The sequence below is a fragment of the Cyanistes caeruleus genome, chromosome 1, assembly GCF_971803275.1.
Source record: "Cyanistes caeruleus chromosome 1, bCyaCae1.hap1.1, whole genome shotgun sequence".
Classification (NCBI taxonomy): Eukaryota; Metazoa; Chordata; class Aves; order Passeriformes; family Paridae; genus Cyanistes; species Cyanistes caeruleus.
The window spans coordinates 88,394,446-88,405,896 of NC_141701.1; the positions used below are offsets into that span (position 1 = coordinate 88,394,446).

At 43.8% G+C, this 11,451-nt stretch overlaps 1 long non-coding RNA gene across 1 annotated transcript; it reads right to left on the minus strand.

Moving 5' to 3' along the window:
• Positions 1 to 374: 374 nt before the first annotated feature.
• LOC147655713 (uncharacterized) lies at positions 375 to 6,462 on the minus strand. The gene is made up of 4 exons (XR_015290348.1): positions 6,304 to 6,462; positions 4,143 to 4,175; positions 3,382 to 3,609; positions 375 to 3,097 (listed from the first exon to the last, which is right to left on the minus strand). It is a non-coding gene; the product is annotated as an uncharacterized LOC147655713 (long non-coding RNA).
• Between the last annotated feature and the right edge of the window lie 4,989 nt (positions 6,463 to 11,451).

Here is an 11,451-nt window from a genome sequence, read left to right on the forward strand (position 1 = left end):
GATGACCATGTCCCCAACAGAGGATGGACTGTCATCCAGGGCAACGCTGGAGGAGCTGGGACAATACCACAGCTCTCTGTCCCTCCTCGCCTATATTTTGGAGCCTGGCAGAGAAGAGGGGCTCTCCCCTCCACCACCGACACCGGGCCTGGGAGCTGAGTGCTGGGAGCTTGCACCTGGGGGCTGCTGGCACATGGGGGGTGAGGAGTGTGCATTGAGTACGGTCCTTTGAGCGTGAGTCAGGCAAGCCAAGTAGGAGGCTCTGCAGGGGGGTGCTCAAGCTGGTTCTAATGGACTTTGTGGAGTCTGAGAGCTGGCATGGCTGCCTGTGTAAACACAGCCAGTAATACCTCTGATGTAAAACTCGTGTTGTGAGACAAAAGTCAAATGCTTTTTATTCCCCCAGTACCTTGTTCAAAGCTTTATCAGGCAGATGAATCAGATCCCAGTCTCCTAATGTCACAAGCGTTTAGCCAAACCTCCCACTGTTCCCCAGTGTGGGCAGCGCAAGAAAGCAGCGTATCAGCTCCTGGATACCCTTCCCTATGCTTTTGCTGGGATTGGAGGAACCACCAGAATGCTATTTACTCCCACTGCAGCTACCACGTGCCATGAATGGGCTCATAGTTGTAGCAGAAGAGATCTACCTAAGAGAAGAGCATGCAGCTTCATGGGGCTGATTTGGGAAGTGCTGACAGTTTTCAGTCTGCACCTGCTTCACCGAGCGGATATTGGAATTATGTTGATCAGGTGCAGAGTGATCCCTTCACATTGCTGATAGTCCTCAGTCTCCTGAAACCTGAGAAATTTGGGAACTTTCTGCAGTGATTTGGGTGGAAGATTCTTCTGGATCCAAGAGGGGACACTGCCAAGAGGTACCATGGTGTTTGAGAACAGGTGAAAAAAGAAGGAATGTTTGCTTCCAGACATTTTTCATGAACAAATGCATTTAAGGACATGAGAAACTTCTGATTTGAGCTGGACCATTTTGCCTGCTCCTACAGTATTCCAGGTATCCTGCTCCTTGGTGGTTTTCTTCGAAACTCGAGTTACTCTCTTGCCCCACTGGGACTCAGCATGTCATCTTCCATCAGCCTCCTGCCAGGCAAAAGCCCTGTAGAAACGACATCCTGGGAGAGTCTGAGCATTTCAACAAGGCTCATGGAGGCATATTTCTGCAAGGACAATTAAGCTGTTATTTGTGAGACACCACGTGCAAAACTGATGCCCTTTGACACTGCTGCTGAGGAGGTTTACTGATAGGGCTTGGTAACACTAATTGTGTGAGGACACCTAGTCCCAAACCTTGTGGCCCTGCTGAAATGACCAGGGCTTATGGCTCACAGCTTTATTCATTGCCAGTTGATTGCAATTATGGATGTTAAAAAAGGAAACTGAGGAAGCACTGAGGTTATGGACCTTCTTTTGGGGACAGGAACAAACAAAAAAAAAAAAAAAAAGAAATTTAAATGGTACCACATAGGTGGGTCTCAAAACAAAACACATTATTTCTATTAGTAAAATATTCCACTTCCACTCTTGATTGATACTGCTATTTGTGTAGCTCAAAGCCACTTGTGCCTTACTCACTTTTTATATAGATAAAACTCCATTTCAATTGAAGGGTTTGTATTTAAGTGCCTTTGGTAGAGTCAGTCTATTAAAATGGGAGGTGTTAATTTTCCAGTAATCGCTACACTTCTCTTCCTATCTCTCAGCTGAAAGGACAGCCTCATCCTGCATGGTTAAAATGTAGTAATGCATTTAATGCCAGGCCATGATTTTAGACCTCCAGCTGTTTTACTGGTTGTGTAAGTAAAAATAAGATAATGTTATGCTTGGTAACCATGGTTTTGTAGGCATTCACATTTTACAAATCACTGCACAGTATGCAAACCATTATATATATTTAAAATGTTTAAAATCAAGACTACCCACTTCCATTATTTAAGGAGGGGGACTGCTAGACTGTGAAGAATGATATATTCTATCAAGCTACTCAGCAGAGTTATATTATCAGTGCAAATTATGTGAAAATATGTGCTTCAGCAAGACAAGAAAGGAGTATTCTCTGCTATAAAAAGTGCGCTGTGGGAAGCTAGATGGAGTCATTGGTTTGGTGTAATATATGAGTGAAATCTTATTTGTTGAAATAATAAAAAAGGGAAAAAACAATGAACAGATAGAAAGGAACCATTAAGTACTTGGTTATTCCCTCCATGTACGAAAACCTGTTTCTGCTTCAAACAAAGGAATTGAGACTTATCTCCCACAGTTTTATCCAGGTGTAACTACTCATCTGAGCAGAGATCTCCCTGATTTATATGGGCAGGAGCAAAAGCAAAACCAGGGTCAGGAAGAAGCAGCTTATTGATTTGTTCTGTGCACACAGGCAAAAATATTATACATCACCAGCATGATCATAAGCATGTAGTTAAATCCAAGCAAACCTTGACTGGAATACTTCTTTGTAAGAAAACACTGGTTAGTGGAGCTATTGACAGCTGCATTTTCAAGAGCATCTGCTTTCAGAAACAGCAGCCATTCAGAACAAATGTTTCTGAAGGCAGATTGTGCTGCTCTGATTAGGAGCACAGGCAAAGATAATGGATAGTGTTTGACTGCACCTGGAATTGCCTTTAAAGTTCAGTAGGAAATTCGTAGCAGGAACAGGAAAAAAAAAAATGGCCTCTGCTTGTGCTGTAATTTTTCAGAGAACGCACATGTAGTTCTCTGGACAGTATGAGCTCTCAATTTTAATTTAAAAATGGTAAGAATTACATACTACAGTCAGACCTGATTAATTGGGGTGGAGCTGGTTTCTGAGTATGTTTGGGAATAAAAGTGCTTTGGTTATTAATCAGGGATGCTGTATTAATTTATTTTTTATATTTATTCAGATTGGTCCCCATTTGCCAGCCTCCAATAGTCAAAAACATCCATCAGGGCAAAATGACAGCTCTGGCTTCCAAAAAATTAAAAAGAGGAAAGAAAGAAAGAAAAAACAATGTTCTTTTTGAAGCAATGGTCTTTGTAGTCTTTGTTCTTTTCATCTTCAGGATGTATTTGGGTTAACTTCAGAGCTCTTCCTGCACCACTGGAAGGAATATAAACCAACATGTCCACCATCCAATCAAATAGAAACTTTCCACCATTCAATAAAAAATAAAAAACCAACCCAAAATCTGAAGTTTAAACCAATAACCCAGCTTCATGAATGGGAGAGATAATTAAAACTTTGCCTACAGCAAGCAGTTCATATATGAATGGTGGCAACACTAGCTTTGATAACATCTCCTGCTATATGCCCAGAAGGTCCTACAAAACTTACTGTAGCCCAAGAGGTCCACACATGTATGCTGCCAATACTCCATTCATTACCTGTTTGAAGGAAGATTTCAGCAGTGTAAAGAGCCCATTTGTGTAGCTTTAAATCAGGAAAATTGCCAACTGCTGCTCTTCATCAGAGGAGGAGTTTCGGCCCCATGTCCCGTTCATCTCCCATTTCTTTGGAAAACAAAAGATGGGCAGTACGCACAGAGTTCTCCTGAAACACTCTTGCCTCTGGTGCAATCTGTAGGCAGTCTCCTTCCCCCAGCAAAAAAATATCTGACACAAGAAAGAAATGTTTTGTCAGCCTGAGCCAAAAGGGAGAAGGGGTGGGTTTAGCCTGACATGACAAAGTGGGAACAGATAACCTATTTCCATGAGGACAATCCCCAGTGGTACTACATCACTGGGATTTTTGTTATTTACTTCCCTAGATTAATACATTTAACAATCAAGACAAGCATCTTGAAATATTTTTCTTCGCAGTGAACAATCTAGAAGTGTCACATAAGGAAACCCATATATACCTCTGAATTCAAATTCTGACTTTCTTTGTGTTTTGGCCACAAAATTTTAATTTCAAAAATCACACACTGTTCATTCTGCTGGAAATATCCTGGATATAATTTAATAATAATTTTCACAGACTACATCTGTGAAAACCTGCTTTACATGAGTTATTTCCTTTTAACAGACATCTAATAACTTTGCTCAACAAATGCACTCACACAGAGTGGGATTTTATCTACATGCTTTGCATTCATGAATTCCCTAGAATGATAGGAAACAGCTACTTACATAAACAGGCTCACCTTGCCCACACACACTTTTGTGATCAAGTCTGTCTGCAAAGTAAAAATAACAATTTGTCTTTATACAGTATTTTCAACTAGAAAACAATTTGCTGCTTGTAAAGTAGTAGTTGTGCCTTTGTGTTTCTTCAGGGTACCACAAATGTTAAAAAAAGAGAAAAAGAAAGTAGTCTCATTAGAAAAAGTTCAACCTCTCTCAGACAAATAACATCTGCTAACAAGATGTCCCATTTTTTTTTGGGCATTGCAGATGGGCACCCGCTTCCAAATTCAAGCTACTATTGTAAAATCTGTGTATATTCATGAGTTAATGAAAATGTGGTCTTCTGTGTCTGTTTAAACTTCAGTGGGGACCACTTGAGATTAAACAGGTTTCCATCTGATGAAACAGTGTGGTTGCACCACGTTGTTCTTGCTGTGTTCCAGAGTAAAATGTTTTTGTGTGCCTGAAGAAAGTGAGAAATAAAAATGTGTGCACCATTTCAGAGACCAGAAAGAGATGTCCGAGCTATAAGGGACTCAGATTTGTTCAGTCTTTTACTGTCCCACAGCTCATCACTGGTGGTCAGAATAGCTTATGCTATCAATCTCCTTAATTAAGAAAAATAAGATTAGAAGTCTGGCTTATGCTCCTGAGTTCTCATCCTAGGGTATCTAGGAAATATTCAGAGTCCCCAGGGAATCTCTGAGGGCTCTCCAAGGCTGCTGAAAATGAAGGACCTCTTTAGGTCAGCAGCCTTCTATATTTGGAAGAGCACCTGTGGACAACTCACAAATTAATTTCATGGAATCACAGAATACCCAGTTAAAAGGGACCTCAAGGATCATCTGGTCTAATCTTTCTCAGCAAAAGCAGCCTACACAAGATGGTTGAGCACTCTGTTCAGCTGAATCTTAGAAGTGACTAATGGGGAATCCACCGCTTCTCCTGTAGATTATTCCAAAGGTTGATTGTCCTCATCGTAAAAAATTTTCCTCTTGTATCTAACTGGAACTCCCCAGGAATAATTTATACCCATGACCCATCATATTTCCATGTGACTCCTTGTAAAAAGGGAGTCTTGATCTTTGTAGCCACCGGAACGTGGTGATAACATTTCTCTGATTTTTCCTCTGAAGCCAATGCAAGGCATGCCACTTAGATAGGGTTCAAGAAAGACAGGAAAACTACTTTCTCCTCTGCTGAGGCATGAGGTGAATTTGTTACAAGAAGGTTCTTCTGCATAGGCATCTGCAGACAAAAGGGCAGCCAGGCCAAACCTCCCTGGGTTATATCTGCACCATGGCTCTCAGTCAGTGGGAGATGAAGGGGTGGAAATATCACCTGATGCTCCTGAAAAGGGGTACCTATCTCCAGGCTAGCCTCCACTCCAAGGACTTTTCTGTCTCAGAAATGCTGTCAGTATGAACGTCATCAATGCACAAAGACAAGATTGCTTTACATGCAACAGGACAGGGGCATGTCGTGAGCTTTCCTCACCACTGGACACCTGCTCTGCGATGCCACAGCACAGTGCAGCAGCAATAAAAGTCTGGTGAGGACACACCCAACAGTGGTTTGTCCATGGCTCTGATTTCCTGGGGACATGTAAGGTCACCCTGTGGGCTGGCATATCTGTCCCCTCGTATTGCACAGTCACTTTTGAACCCTTTTGCATTGGGTCAGCCAAGCCAAGAGGTAAAGTAAGTGTCCCTATAAGTTTTATGAAGAGAAGTGGACAGAAAGGTGCAAGAACTTACTTGTGCCAATGAAAGGAAAAGCTAATGATCTCTGTCTCAGCCAGCAGAGGATTCACTCAGAAAAGAGCTGTGGGAAGCTATTTGAGGAAAACTTTACTGTGCAGCTGAATTTTCCACAGAGAGACTCTGGAGTCTCCCTCACTGGAAATATTCAAGAACCGTCTGGATGCAATCCTGTGCGACGTGCTCCAGGATCGCCCTGCAGGGAGGTTGGACCAGATGATCCACTGCAGTCCCTTCCAACTTCACCCATTCTGTGAAACCAGGCTTCATTACTTCCAATGCTCATGGAACTATTTGTTTAATAGTTTTTTATTCATAAAGGATTTCTGTGGAAAAGATGAACACCAAAGAAACCCTTCTTTTGCAACATCTTTATGAAATCTTCACAATGGATGATTGTATTATTTAATGCACTCACATTCAACAATTTTGGATCCTATGTGTAATATCTTCCCATCACTCTGGAGACTTGTAGCTTTTTAACTTTGGCTGTTGCTAATCCATCAGTGGTCTGAAGCAGTCAGCTCTGATTTGTTTTTTGTGTCTTCAGTGCTAAGAACTGGATCTGTTCTAAATACTGAGATTTACCAGACACAAGCAGGGATGCAGGAGAAACAGGGTATTTTTAAACATATTTTTTATTACTAATAATAATATTATTACCATCATCATCATTATTAGCATTATCTTCACAGAGAAAATCCAACACCATGAAACCCATATTATGCATAAAAACGGGAAATGAACATACCACAGAACACTAACGCCCTAATGGCCCAGGTTGCCCTTGTAGTTCCCTACTGCACTTCTCTCCCTAAGGGAAAAATGTTCTAATACAGAAAAGAAAAAGGCAGCAGAATGCTTTTACCTGGCTAAGAGGTCCTGGTGTCCCGCAATACTGGGAAGAAGTTTCTGAGCAAGGGGTTAGATCAGCTGGTCTATGGGAGATTATTCACAGGCAGCTTGGAAATGTCCTCACCCAAAGTACTTAGTAAAAAGTTTATGGCCAGAACCAGTGGGTTCTTACTCTGTATCAATTTTGAGTTTATTTTACAAAAGATGAGCAAGAGGTAGACATATGTCCTGAATAAATCACAATATGAATCCTGAATTATACCATATAATGAGCTCCACACTCTTTTCAGATACACCCACATTTCTCTGTGTAGATCACCGAACCCACAAGAGGAGTTAGTTTTAACCCTCTGCCAGCACTCACCTGGCATGCCCAGTGGAACACTATGCAGTCCCTCAGGCACAGGAGTCCCCTGGGGTAAGGCAATTTTTAGCCAGAGAAAGCTCAGCAAAAGTATTCAAATAGCACAGACCTGCTCAGGGGAGAACCTCGCTCTTTGCCTGGAAGGCTCTTGGGAGACACAGCTAACTGGGTGAGTGAGAGTTACCTCATTCCTGATCTGGGAAAGATTTTCTAATAAGTGGGAACCGACATGAGCTATGTGGTGTTAGCAATAAGACCTTGGCAGACTAGAGCAGGTCCCTCGCTGGCACACACGCCCTGGTCAGTAGGGACTGGCTCACTCACTGCAGCCTCCCACAGCACATAAACCATGGGTTTCACCTCCCCACCCTCCCACCCAGGCCCTGAGCTGGCAGAACTGTTGCCTGCTCTGGCCTCAGGAGCATCCCTCATGTGAGACTTGTGAGGAAACCAAGGCTGCAACACAGCATGGTGGCAGCTGACCAGAGATTTACATGACCCTTTAGGGACCTGCAGAGACCTCACCTTCCAGCACCTCGCTTTTGGCATGAAACCACCCCTGGCAACATTGCTGAAGCTGATCAGCAGCATTTGGACACCAGGGCTTGTCTGTGCTCCACCACTCTCCACACCACCAAGGCTGGAAGATGTATCTGCAGGGGCACTGCCCACTCCTCGGCCATTACCAGCTTCAAACCACAAGGCATGGGAAAATGCTGTCTCAGATGACTCCTTGCTGAAGGCATCACCATTCACTGAAGATGGTTTAGTAACAGACTGTCCTCACAGAATTCTGGTATATTCTAATTTTCACTCATTTAGCAGTTCTGGGTATTTTGCAAGGCTTTCTGTAAAGGTCATCACCAAGTATAATTTCTAGCAAAGGTTTCAGTAATTCACAGCACTCCATTTTTTGGACCAACCTTCTTCTGGTGCACTGTGGGCAGCTGAGGGGGACTCTGGGAGAGGCTGTCAGCACCCACCCACAGGCTGCAGATCCAGAGCTCTGCAAGACAGTGCCTGTCTGTGAGGTGCTGTTGTGGGTTTCTCACCAGATAAGTGGATTATTACCCTGGCTTGCAGCTGCTCCACAGAAATAGGTCAGCCTTGGGAATAAGCTTTGCCTTCCCCTATTTGGCATCAGAAGCATCCAAGAGGAAAAGGGGCTGCTTACAGGATCCTTGTCCAGCGACCATTAAACTCCTGAACAATGGGTTTCCTCTGTCAGTGTCTCCTAAAGAGGGAAATGTTCTTGAAGTCAGCACCTGTGGTTTCCCTTGCATGAGATATACGTGTGTGTGCCATAGTGGTAGATATTTTCTGCATCTATACTTGCTCAACCTCTGCTGAGGAAGCATGAGGGTAGCACTGATGGCAGATCTGACAAAATGGGAGAGAGAGGTAGAGCCTGAACATGGCTTTGCCTTACTCAAAGGTGACCCTGAAGCGAAGGAACAACCCCAAGCGGGTTGGGAGGAGGCTGTTTTGGCCCACACTGCCCAGCTGTGAGGACTGCAGCAGGCTGTGCACTCTGAAAAAGCTATTGCCCACTGTAGTATTCCTCCAGCTTCCCAACTGAATCCTGCAATAAGCTGACATCTCATTTTCTTCTGTTATTTTTTCAATCCAGCACAGTAACTGCAGATTTGCACTTTGAAAGTGTGCTTAGCACAGAATTTGAAGTGGGGTTGCAGGCTGAAGTAAAAGGGAGCTGCTGTGTAACATCAGCAATGCAAACTTTAGATCTAAGCATCATGTCAGCTGTGCCTACCATCAGAAAAAGAAAAGAAAAACAACCTGTAGAACTGGCAAGAAAAGCAAAACGAAGTACTGAAATCAAGGATATGCAACTGAGCTTTGATATGAATATTTCTCCATCCCTCACACCCTTTTCATGCCTTATAACTTGGCTGATGACTTTGCAGCAACGAAAGCTTTTCAAGTTTTCATTATTGCATTTTTCTTTTCCCTCATTCCTCTGCCAATCTGGATTGCCATTAAAATCACTGAAAAATACTAAGGTAAAAGCCTTTATCTGTTACATTTGTTACAGTTACAGAAAGGCACTGGGAAAGCCTTACAGGAAACATTCTTCTTACAGGAATTCTAGACCAGGAAAGCAGGGAAATTTCCCATTTCTGGAGAGCATGCCCAAATAAACCCTTTTTGCACAGTTAGTTCCCACAGGCACTTATGCCAGAAGGGCCTCACCGTCAGCTGGTGTAAACTGGCTCAACTCCATGAATTTTTAAGGAGCTAATCCAGTTTTCCTCGACTCAGGATCCATCCCTTGGATGCCCACCCCACGTACCTGAGCTGCTCTGCGTGAGCAGAGAGGCTCTGCACACCGTTTTCCCCAGTGAAACCACGCAGGAAGCAGGGGCTGGGAAGAGCATCCCTCCCCACCCACGTCACAGCGGCGGATCTACGGATATCCATCGCTGGGGCCCGCACATCAGCGTGCCTCCTGCAAAAGGACGCCTGCTGCCATGGCTTCTGGAGCGGCACAGCAGATTTAGAGCGAGGCTTTGCCGAGTTCCCGTTTCCACGTCCCAGTAACCACATGCTGGGGGCTGTGGGAGAGCCGCAGGTGACTGACCCCAAAGACTGTGGCAGAAACTCGCCCCCAAAGACTGGCAGCTGAGCGAGGCCCAAGCCCAGCTGGAGCAGGCAGACGAAGGAGGGAGGACAGGCTGCAGCAGCCTTGGGAAGCACGCCACGGCCAGCAGCCTGCCAAACAGGTTGTTCCCAATAAAAGTGCTTCACCACTGGACTGAGGTGGCGGATGAATTAATTGTGCCATTTCCATGACATTCTACTGGAGCTTAAATGTATTAGTGACTGTTCATCCCCGAAACAGGCTTTTCCTCCCACACGAGGGGGAAAAATATCCATCTGAATTTTTCAGATTATGTGACAGGCTTCCAAACTGTTGTTAACATCATTTGGGATATGGATTAGACTGCAGCACATTAATTTATCGGGAAGTAAGAGCTGCCTGTTCATCTCTTTTCTGTTATGACATCTGCAGTCAAAGTACGATAGGGGCCAGACAGACAGTGAGTAATAGACTAGAATATGAAGTTTGGAGTGGGGGTGAAATGGCAAGGTTTGCTAGAGATAGAATTGAACCCATTAAGCAAAAAATTTAAAAAAAACCAGTCAGTGGTCCTTCCACAGGTATCACTCTTAGCAAAATTGCAGATAATGAAACCTGCCAGTTAAAAGTGGTATCAATTCACATCTTTTAAGGCTGGCACCGAAAAGCCAAGCAAAAACCAATCCTGCAATTGAAGACGTTCTGCTGGTGTCCCCAGGACTTCAGACACCATCCACTTGCTCCTTACCTCTTCAGTCCCCACCATGGAGGGGACACACACACATTCACACACATTTTGTCTCTGCAGGGACAGGCCCCCAGGATCCTCTCCCATCCTTCGCCTTCACTCCTGCATGACAGACCTGCCACAGGGCCACATGGCCAACATGATGGGAAAGGTGAAGACCTGTGATTTGTGGGACAAAAGAATGCATGAAACATTAAAGAGCCTTGCCAGCATTCTAAATTGTTAATGCAAGCTCTCCGGGTCTGCAGAAAAACATATTCCCGTTGTCATTTTCACTCCCCCTTGGCCTCTTAGTCCTCCAATTATGTGAACAATTACATGGTGCAAAAAGTGTGAAGCTTAGGTACTTAAGTTTGGCCCGGTGATGCCAATGGGAAAATCTATTTATATTGTCTGTATTTTAGTATATGAGTGTCAGTGTCCATAAACTTCTAGACTGAACTTGCCACGTCATGACAGTGTGCAGAGGGTATCACCTCACAGCAATTTCTACAAGTCCAGACTTTATTTTAACAATTAATGCTAAAAACAAATCATCTACAGGGCACAGAGACATCTGCCTTATGTGGGTATCAAACCTCAGTCTACTTCCCAGCTCCCCAGGGACCAGACCTGCTGTCCCAAATCCTTCAGGATTTCACTCCTCATCAAGTAGAAGCAGCTTGAGAAAAAAGCAAGGTATGCTTGTGTGTGCCTGGACACAGTAAAATTCAGCACATGCAGCTAAAAATGATTCACAAATATTTAGTCAAAATAAATTCAGCTAATTCATGCTGAAGATGTTCCCAGGCACTTTTTAATTCATATTATGTAAACAATCCCAGCAGCAACTTTTTTTCTTTGTTCCTATTAATTGACTGGGGGTGTCATGCACAAGAAGCAAGGATTTATGTCAGTATTCAAGTAGACTCCCAAGTAGCTCTTTGGTTTCCCCCTTTCTGTTTTTAAAGGTATCTGTAGCCTAGCCCAGATGCAGAGCAATGGTGCATGGGAACAAAGG